Source organism: Caretta caretta, chromosome 1 (genome assembly GCF_965140235.1).
Source record: "Caretta caretta isolate rCarCar2 chromosome 1, rCarCar1.hap1, whole genome shotgun sequence".
In the NCBI taxonomy this organism is placed as follows: Eukaryota; Metazoa; Chordata; order Testudines; family Cheloniidae; genus Caretta; species Caretta caretta.
Window position 1 is genome coordinate 348995848 of NC_134206.1, and position 10155 is coordinate 349006002.

Genomic DNA, 10155 nt, shown 5'->3' on the forward strand with positions numbered 1-10155 from the left:
TAGCCAGCTTTCTATCCAGTTTATAGTCCATTCATCCAATCCATACTTCTTTAACTTTCTGGCAAGAATACTGTGGGAGACCGTATCAAAAGCTTTGCTAAAGTCAAGATCTATCACGTCCACTGCTTTCTCCATATCCATAGAGCCAGTTATCTCATCATAGAAGGCAACTGGATTGGTCAGGCATGAATTGCCCTTAGTGACTCCATCATGGACTGTTCCTGATCACCTTCCTCTCCTCCAAGTGCTTCAAAATGGATTCCTTGAGGACCTGCTCCATGATTTTGCTGGGGACTGAAGTGAGGCTGACTGGTCTGTCGTTTCCCGGATTCTCCTTCTTCCCTTTTTTAAAGATGGGCACTATATTTGCCTTTTTCTAATCGTCTGGGACCTCCCCCAATCGCCACGAGTTTTCAAAGATAATGGCCAATGGCTCTTCAATCACATCAGCCAACTCCCTCAGCACCCTCGGATGCATTGCATCTGGCCTCATGGACTTGTGCATGTCCAGCTTTTCTAAATAGTCTTTAACCTGTTCTTTCACACCTCCTCCCCATGCTGTGCTGCCCAGTGCAGCAGTCTGGGAGCTGACCTTGCCTGTGAAGACCAAGGCAAAAAAAAGCACTGAGTACTTCAGCTTTTTCCACATCATCTGTCACTAGGTTGCCTCCCCCATTCAGTAAGGGTCCCACACTTTCCCTGACCTTCTTCTTGTTACTAACATACCTATAGAAACCCTTCTTGGTACCCTTCACAGCCCTTGCTAGCTGCAACTCCAGTTGTGCTTTGGCCTTCCTGAGTACACCCCTGCATGCTCGAGCAATATTTTTATACTCCTTCCTAGTCATCTGTCCAAGTTTCCACTTCTTGTAAGCTTCCTTTTTGTGTTTAAGCTCACAGAAGATTTCTCTGTTAAGCCAAGCTGGTCGCCTGCCATATTTGCTATTCTTTCTGCACATTGGGATGGTTTGTTCCTGCACCCTCAATAAGACTTCTTTAAAATGCAGCCAGTTCTCCTGGACTCCTTTCCCCCTCATATTAGCCTCCCAGGGGATCCTGCCCATCAGTTCCCTGAGGGAGTCAAAGTCTGCTTTTCTGAAGTCCAGGGTCCGTATTCTGCTGCTCTCCTTTCTTCCTTGTGTCAGGATCCTGAACTCGACCATCTCATGATCACTGCTGCCCAGGTTGCCACCCACTTCTACTTCCTCTACCAATTCTTCCCTGTTTGTGAGCAGCAGGTCAAGAGGAGCATGGCCCCTAGTTGGTTCCTACAGCACTTGCAACAGGAAGTTGCTCCAACACTCTCCAAAAACTTCCTGGATTGTCTGTGTACCACTGTATTGCTCTCCCAGCAGATGTCAGGGTGATTGAAGTCCCCCATGAGAAGCAGGGCCTGTGATCTGAAGACTTCTCTTAGTTGTCCCAAGAAAGCCTCGTCTACCTCATTCTCCTGATCCGGTGGTCTAGAGCAGACGCCCACCACAACATCACCCTTGTTGCTCTCACCTCTAAACTTAACCCAAAGACTCTCAACAGGTTTTTCTCTGGTTTCAGACTGGAGCTCTGAGCAATCACAGTGCTCTCTTACATACAGTGCAACTCCTCCACCTTTTCTCCCCCACCTGTCCTTCCTGAACAGTTTATACCCCTCCATGACAGTGCTCCAGTCATGTGAGTTACCCCACCAAGTCTCTGTTATTCCAATCACATCAGAGTTCCTTGACTGTGCCAGGACTTCCAATTCTTCCTGCTTGTTTCCCAGGCTTCTTGCGTTTGTGTACAGGCACCTAAGATAACTAGCCGATTGCCCTGCTTTCTCACTATGAATCAGGAGGCCATCTCCTTGTGCTTTCTCCCGGTATCCCACTTCCCTACTTACCTCTGAGCTTAGGTCTCCACCCCCGGGCGAACCTAATTTAAAGCCCTCCTCACTAGGTTAGCAAGCCTGCCTGCGAAGGTGCTCTTCCCTCTCTTCATTAGGTGGATTCCCTCTCTTCCTAGCAATCATTCTTCCTGGAACCACATCCCATGGTCGAAGGATCCAAAGTCCTCTCTCCGACAGCACCTGCGTAACCATGCATTCACCTCCACAAATCAGTGGTCCCATCCTGGCCTTTTCCTTCAACAGGGAGGATGGACGAGAATATGACTTGCACCTCAAACTCCTTTATCCTTCTTCCCAGAGCCACATAGTCTGCAGTGACCTGCTCAAGGTCATTCTTGGCAGTATCATTGGTGCCCACATGGAGAAGTAGGAAGGGGTAGCGATCCCAAGGGCTTGATCAGTCTCGGCAGACATTCTGTCACATCCTGAATTCTAGCTCCAGGCAAGCGGCACACTTCTCGAGTTTCCTGGTCTGGAGGGCAGATGAATGACTCCGTCCCCCTTAGAAGGGAATCCCCGACCACCACCACCCGTCTCCTCCTCTTTGGAGTGGTGGTCCCCCATCCCTAGGACAATGCATCCCATGCCTTCCAGTCAATGGGGTCTCCTTCTGATACCTTTTCTCAGATGACTCTTCCAAACCATTCTCCACTGTAGTACCTGTGCAGAGAATCTGAAAATGGTTTCTTACCTCTATCTATATTGGGGGTACATGGGTTCTCCTCTTTCTTCTTCTGGAGGGCGCATGCTGCCAATTTTCTTCCCTGTTCTGCACGGCCCTCTCTGATTCTTCAGCACGCTGTGCCTGCAGTACCAATGTTGGATCATGTTAAAGAAGTTCTGTATTAAAATCACAAATGAGTTTGATTCCCCAGAGTTTAAATTCCAGGGTATTACTAATTAAGAGGTCTCTTGGTTTTTGGTGCTGTTTCTCTCCCTCTCTGTGTGAAACTTGCAAGCTGCTAATTGCGTTAGTACATTCTAAGACAGAGTCTGTTCTCAAAGCAATTCACACAGAGAGAGACTCAAAGCAATACTCTGTAACAACAGAAACAGCACCCAGAGACTCCCCGCCCTTTTGTTGTATTAACCATTGTGATTAAAATAGAGATAGAGGATGTATGTGGATGGATGCTTGGTGTGGATAATAACTGAATGATCAGGGAGGTGCCAGCCTAAGAATCCAGTGTCCATCGGCTGAAGAAGGCGTCAAGTGGAAATAACCAGAGGACCCCCGGAGGGCAGACTGGAATCCACCCAACAGCCTCAAGAATGGGAGAACCAAAGAACAAGATAACATCTAGCAGCACGGAGCCGTCAGGAATGTGCTAGCTGCTGATTGATTCAGCAACAGCATGATGAAGCAATTCCCATAGACTGGCATAGGAAGAAATTCCTATAAAAATAGACTCTAAAAAGTGAGAACTTTGGGGTCTGATTCTGCAAACCAACTTCCAGGAGCATCAGATGAGCATCTGACAAGGCCCTGCTGCCTCCTCGTGTCCAGGCCACCTGGCCAGTGGCTTGGCATGAGCAACTTTAAGGCTGGTAACTATGATAACAACCTTGCAGAACCTGTGTGTGTGTGTTTTGTATGAATGAATGTGTGAATAAATATGAGATTGAATGGAATGTTATAGCTATAACTAACTGTATGCATCCGATGAAGTGAGCTGTAGCTCACGAAAGCTTATGCTCAAATAAATTGGTTAGTCTCTAAGGTGCCACAAGTACTCCTTTTCTTTCTTCTAACTGCTTACTATGATTCTTTCTGTATTCACAATAAATGTGGTATTTTGCCTTTTTCCCTTTAATAAGATCCTGCTGGTTTTTATTTTATTGGTATAACACCAAACGCTGACTTCTACCCAGAAAGTCTTCATTTTCTCTGTTGCAATGCAGGGTTGATACTTGGGTCTCTAGTCCTTTAACCTTCTCTTCGAATATGGAGACCAGCTTGTACTTTGTACAGACAAAGTCGCTTCTATCCTCTGGGAGAAAGACAAACATGGCACATCCTGTTCCGGTCACAACAGCTGATCGCTCACTATCCATAGCGTCTTCCTTCTAATAGCCTCTTCAGACATTGTATTTACTGCTCACAGAAGACTGAAAGGCAAAAAAACAAACAAACAAACAAAAAAACTCTGTGGAAACTCCCCCTAAGCGAACTCCCAGGCAAACTCCCTCTGTTTATAAATTAAGTTAGGGCCAGCTATCCCCAAATGTCAATCAAATGGTCATTAATTGGCTGATTTCTTTCAGACGTTGTGGCAGAAGGGTATCTTGAAGGACTGGCAAGAGGAGAAGGCAGAGGCCTTCAGATCAATTCAGGGAGCATATCCCTTGCATGAGTTATTACCAAATGAGGACTTATTTCTTGCAACTAAGATCTGATGACCCAGCATCCATCCCCACATGGTGTGATGCGAGCACTGCTGTCATCTGACGGATTGGACAGAAAACAGCAGTCCTGACATTTGTGGCTATTATAGACCTCCAGCACTTTTCTCAAGAGTTGATGGGTTGTCAGCATTTGAAAAGTTTCTTTATGCAGCTTTCTTCTAAACATCTGCTAGACCTCTAGCCACCAGAGACTTGTTTATTCATTTTGATGAATTTTAAGTCATTATCCTTCTATCTACCTCTAACGTGCTTCCCCCGGTTCACCTTCCAGTCTCCTCCTGCCCACTTCACCTTCTTCCTTGAGGTGTGCTAGTTGTCTGTTTCAGTATTGGCCTTCCACCCCAGAACTGCCTGCATTTCAGTAGCAGGTGACGTGATCCCTATATGTATGAACCAATTCTGTAGCAGCTCCATTGGAAGATATTTACATGGATGACAAGAACATCCAGAGCTATCATAATTAATGACAATAACAATTTTGGAAGGGATATTTAAACTTTATGCTTCAGGGCTTATGCCAGTCTCTAACTATTGGAGATCAGAATGAGAACCTATGTATGGGATAGATTATCCCACATCTGCTCCTGCAAGTTTTTTGCACCATACTCTGAAGCAACTGGTGCTGGCCACTGTCAGAGACAGGATACTGGGCTAGATGGACCTTGGGTCTGATGCAATCTGACAATTCCTACTGTGATGCAAGCTGATCAGGTGCGAACTTATGCCAAGGCCCGAGGCCTCATTGAACGCTGACAAATGCATAACTGGACACCAGTCTTGCTTACCTTTGTGTTACCCATATCAAAATAGATTTTAGATGTTAAATTGATGTGTTTAGACTTTATAAAATGCTTGTAGGATGCTGCATGTATTGATCTCACTTATAACCTCTATAGCTCATGCGTAAAGTTATACTGAGTGTTTGCATTGTAAACCTCTGTAATTGTGTAACTCACCAAATGGGAAAAGAAACATTAATTAAGGTAAAGGGCTTGTCCAGCGTACAAGATGAAGGGAAAGGAGGTACAGGAGAATCCTGTTTATCTGATCTAACTGGGACCAGGGCCAGATCGGATAATCAGAAATTCGGATAATCCGGAGAATGGGAAAGTGCGAAGCTGCAGCGCCAGCTAGTGGCCACAGGAGAGATCACCCACTTCTGGACCTACGTGCGCTGATTGTTTGGTTATGGAGAGCCGGCTAATGGAGGGTCAGATAAACCGGGTTCTACTGTATTGTGTAGCATCAAAGGAGAGAGGCCCTGTTGATTGTATTCCTAACTTCTTGCAGGAAGGAGAGACCTACACATGAGTTTATCCCATCAATTTGGACTCTGGAATGGAAGGGATAAAATCCCTGACAAGGAGAAACTCAATCTCTTTTATGCTGGCTGGAGCCTGAGGGGCAAAGATTCCTAAACATAAGTAGGGCTGCCAACTATCTAATCACACAAAGCCAAACACTCTTGCCCCACCCCTTCCCTGAGGCCATGCCCCTGCCCCTCCCCTTCTCCGAGGCCCCGCCCCCGCTCACTCCATCCCCTATCTCTCTGTCGCTCGCTCTTCCCCACCCTCACTCACTTTCACCAGGCTGGGGTAGGGGGTTGAGGTGCGGGCTGGGGGGGTGGGGCCAAGGGGTTTGGAGTCAGGAAGGGGGCTCTGGGCTGAGCCTGGGGCATAGGGTTGGGGTGCAGGAGAGAGTTTGGGCTCTGGGAGAGAGTTTGGGTGTGAGAGGGAGCTCAGGGCTGGGGCAGGGGGTTGAGGTGTGAGAGGGAGTTTGGGGTTTAGGTAGGGAGCCTGCCTTAGCCCTGCTGCACCACTGACCAGACTTTTCACCTATTAAAATCTCCCGGGTTGCTTTCAATAGCAACTGGGAGATTGAGGCCGATTCCGGGAGACTCCTCGCCAATCCAGGAGGGTTGGCAACCCTAAACTTAAGCAAAGAGATCCCCATGCTGCTTGGCCTGGGTTAGCCCTAAAAGACATTCAGTGGACAGATTACAGCATTTGAATCACTTTTTGGAACCACAGACTAACTCATTTGTGCATGTATGTTGCCTGCTTTAACCTGTAAATAAGTCTCTCATCTCTTCTTGGTTAATAAATCCTTAGTTAGTTTACTATAGGATTGGCTATGAGCATTGTGTTTGGTGTGAGATCTAAGGTACAAGTTGATCTGGGGTAAGTGACTGATTTCTTGGGACTCAGAGCAACCTGAATATTTTGGGATTTTTGGTGTATAGCAACCAGCTATCACTAAGTCACGCTTGCCTGGGTGGCAAGGCAGACTGGAGAGCACCAAGGGGACAGTCTGTGACTCCATGGTAAAACTGCTACAGTGATCCAGGAATTCACATTTGTTACTGGGTCGGTGAAACCTAATTATAGAACATGCCACCGGCGTGGGGTATGTGCCCTGCTCTTCGATAGTCTGCCGTGAAGTTGGCTCTCACGGGCATGAACCATGCCAGACCATGACACACCTATGACAAAAACTGACTGTGCCAATGGGTGTTCCACAGGCAGAGCTGCGGCAGAATGAAGTTCTTAGTTTTTAAAGCTCTTTGCAGTGAAAGGTGCTGCATAGATGTAGGGATTTTTATTCTTAAAGCATAGTATCCTCTGACTCGACAGCAGAGGGGAGACTGTGAGAAGCCAGTATGGTGAAGCAGTGCGGTCTAGTGGTTGGTACAGAGGCTAGGGACTCCTGGGTTCCAGTCTCATTCGCTCACTGACTCACTCTGTGCCCCCAGGCAAAACATGCCACCACTTCATGCCTCAGTTTCCCCATATGTAAAACAGCATCTAGACATGATGATACGATGGTGCTGAGCACTAAAGAAAACCCTTAAGATAGATAGATACTTCACAAAGGGTTTGGGTGGCTGAATGAAACTTTGTAAGGCAGTTTGAAATCCTCACATAATGAGTGCTATATCAGTGCAAAGTATTGTTAGCTGGGATTTTTAGGAAGAAACTCCAGTCAAAGATAAATAATTTGGTAAGAAAAGGAAATCAGTGAAGGGGAAACAGTCTGTTTGGCCTGGCAGTGCTGAATGGAAAATCAAGAACTGAAAACTTTCCAGCATTCCAATCTGCCAAGTTGCACTTATTTTGCATTCATTTCAATGAAGGGCCAGAAGCAAGTGTGGGGTCCTTCAAGTCTGGAATGGTTTGATGGCCGTCGTGCCAAATCTGTCCTCTAGATTTTAAAGCTTTTTAATGTTTTTTTTAAGTTAAATCTTTACTAAGATCTTTGTGCAAGTGGAGAATCTGCAGGGGACCTGAATTTTTAAACCGTCTCCCTAGAGTAGTATAATATGTTGCCCTTACTGTATAGAATGCCTTTCGTCTGAGGATCTCAAAGCACTTTTCAAACATCAGAGTCTGGTCCATGAAGTCAGGGGCAGTGTTTCCCGTTTGAATTAGACCCACAGTGAATTCATGCTTACAGATTCCTTCTGAAGTGTGTAAGTATCATTAGCCTCAGTTTGCAGCTGACACAGACCGGCCAACATACTGAAAAGCGACCACTGATTTTGGGTGCCAAATTTGAGACAGGTGGGCCCTGATTTTCACAGGTGCTGAGCTCTCCTACTTTGCATTGACTTCATTTGGAGTTGTGGGTGCTGAGCACCTCTGAGAGTCAGGCCCAGATTGGACACCTACAAACAGTCCTGTTTGACAAGAATTATACTCCGGCCATGACAGAGCCAGGGAGGAAACTAGACTCCTGATTTCCAGTCTTTTCTTCTGCCAGGAAGAAGGATTTTGCTATGTGCTGCCAATGAGATATTTAACATCTCAGTCAGACTTTCAAATCTCTGCCCACCTCATTTTCCAATGAATAATCCAGGGGAACAGGCATGAAATTACACTGCATCAAGGACTTGGTTGGAATTGCCAGGACCCAACAGAGGTGAATGATTCTTAGGGGAAGTCAGCAAAGCGAGCTCGTTTGCACAACTTTTTGTTCCCCGTTGTTTCTCCCAGGGAGGTTCAGTTGGGTTTCTAGATAAGGGGAAGCCTGTGCAATGTTATAGCAATAGAATTACCCTTCCCAAGAACTGGACTGGCTCAAAGATATGGCTCTGTAGGTGATATATGAAGTGTGTTTACTTCCTCAGTAGAATTTTTCTTTCCCACTTTCTCATTTTTAACAGCCTGTTTTTCTTTAATTTTCTAACCCCCCCCATTTTCTATATATATTTCCACTGGATTTGTTTTCTCTCCCTTCCCCTCTTTCTTCAGTCTCTCCTAGGCAGAATGTGAACACAAAAGTGCTCACACAGCCCTTCCTGCCCTGCCATGTCCCGGGGGACTGGAATTGGGGCAAACAGATTTGTCCCTCCCAGTAGATTATACACAGGCTTTGGTTGTCTGGGCTGGACCTGTGGGGGAGAGTGCGGATGGAGGGTATGGCAGTGCAGGATGTAGCCTTAGTAGTTTAATTGATGGGTGCAGAGTTGGTTTCTAGTGGGTGATCTGCAGGGAGCTAAATTTTGACTGCAGGAGATTATGGGGTGCAAGTAGGGGTGTTGGAGGGAGCACCCATTTGAGTTGGGTGTGCCTGGGTTTGCAATGGGTGGAACTGCCAGGAGCAGTTGAAGGAAAGGAAGGGAGAGTTGAGTTTACAAGTATCAGGGAAATGCAGGAGATGGGGCTAGCTGGGCCTGCAATGGGATGAACCTGCAGGGAGCAGTCACAAGGGATCACTTGGATGAGTTAGCTTTGAAAGGGAAAGAGATGGAGGTGCTGCAGGGAGAAGCCAAAGGAGATGGAGGGAGGCTTGCCGTTGAAATGAGGGGTAGCTGCTGGGCGCAGCCATATAGTATTAGTGGGCGATGTAGATTTGCAAATGTGGAGGACACAAGGAGCAGCTCCCACAGTGTTAACGGGGGGGGGGGGAGGTTGCAATGGGGGGAGCGGCAGGGGATGGTCCCGAGCGAGGAGGGGGGTTTGCAGTGGGGGGAGTGGCAGGGGACAGTCCCAGGCGGGGAGGGGTGTTTGCAGTGGGGGAAGTGGCAGGGGGCAGCCCCGGGGAAGGGGGTTTGCAGTGGGGGGAGCGGCAGGGGACACCCCGGGGAAGGGGGTTGCCATGCGGGGAACAGCAGAGGGCAGCCCAGGGGAGAGGGGTTTGCAATGAGGGGAGCGGCCCCAGGGAAAGGGGGGTTTGCTATGGGGGGAGCGGCAAGGGGCAGCTCCAGGGAGGCGGGTTTGCAATCGGGGGAGCAGCAGGGAGGGAGGGTTGCAGTGGAGGGAGAGACAGGGAACAGCCCTGGGAAGGGGGTTTGGCAGTGGGAGGGGAGTGGCAGGGGGCAGTGCCAAGGAGGGGGGGTGCAGTGGGGGGAGCGGCAGGGAGCAGCCGTGGGGGGAGTTGGAATGGGGGAGCAGCAGGGGACAGCCCCGAGGAAGGGGGTTTGCAATGGAGGGGGCAGCCCTGGGGAGGGCGGGTTGTGGGGGGGGGGGGCGCAGCAGAGGACGGCCCCAGAGAGGGGGGTGTCTACTGTGGGGGGAACGGCAAGGGGCAGCCCTGGGGAGGCAGGTTTGCAATCAGGGCAGCAGCACCGGGGAAGGGGGTTTGCATGTGGGGAGTGGCAGTGGACAGCTCCCGAGAGGGGGGGCTGCAGTGGGGGGAGCGGCAGGGAGGGGGCAGTCCCATGGAAGGGGGTTTGTAGTGTGGGGAGTGGCAGGGGCCAGTGCCGAGGGGGGAGGGTTGCAGTGGGGGGAGCAGCAGGGAGAGGACAGTCCCGGGAAAGGGGGGTTGCAATGGAGGGAGCGGCAGGGGGCAGCCCCAGGGCGGGGCGGGGGGGGGTTGCAATGGAGGGAGCGGCAGGGGGCAGCCCCGGGGAAGAGGGGGGGGTT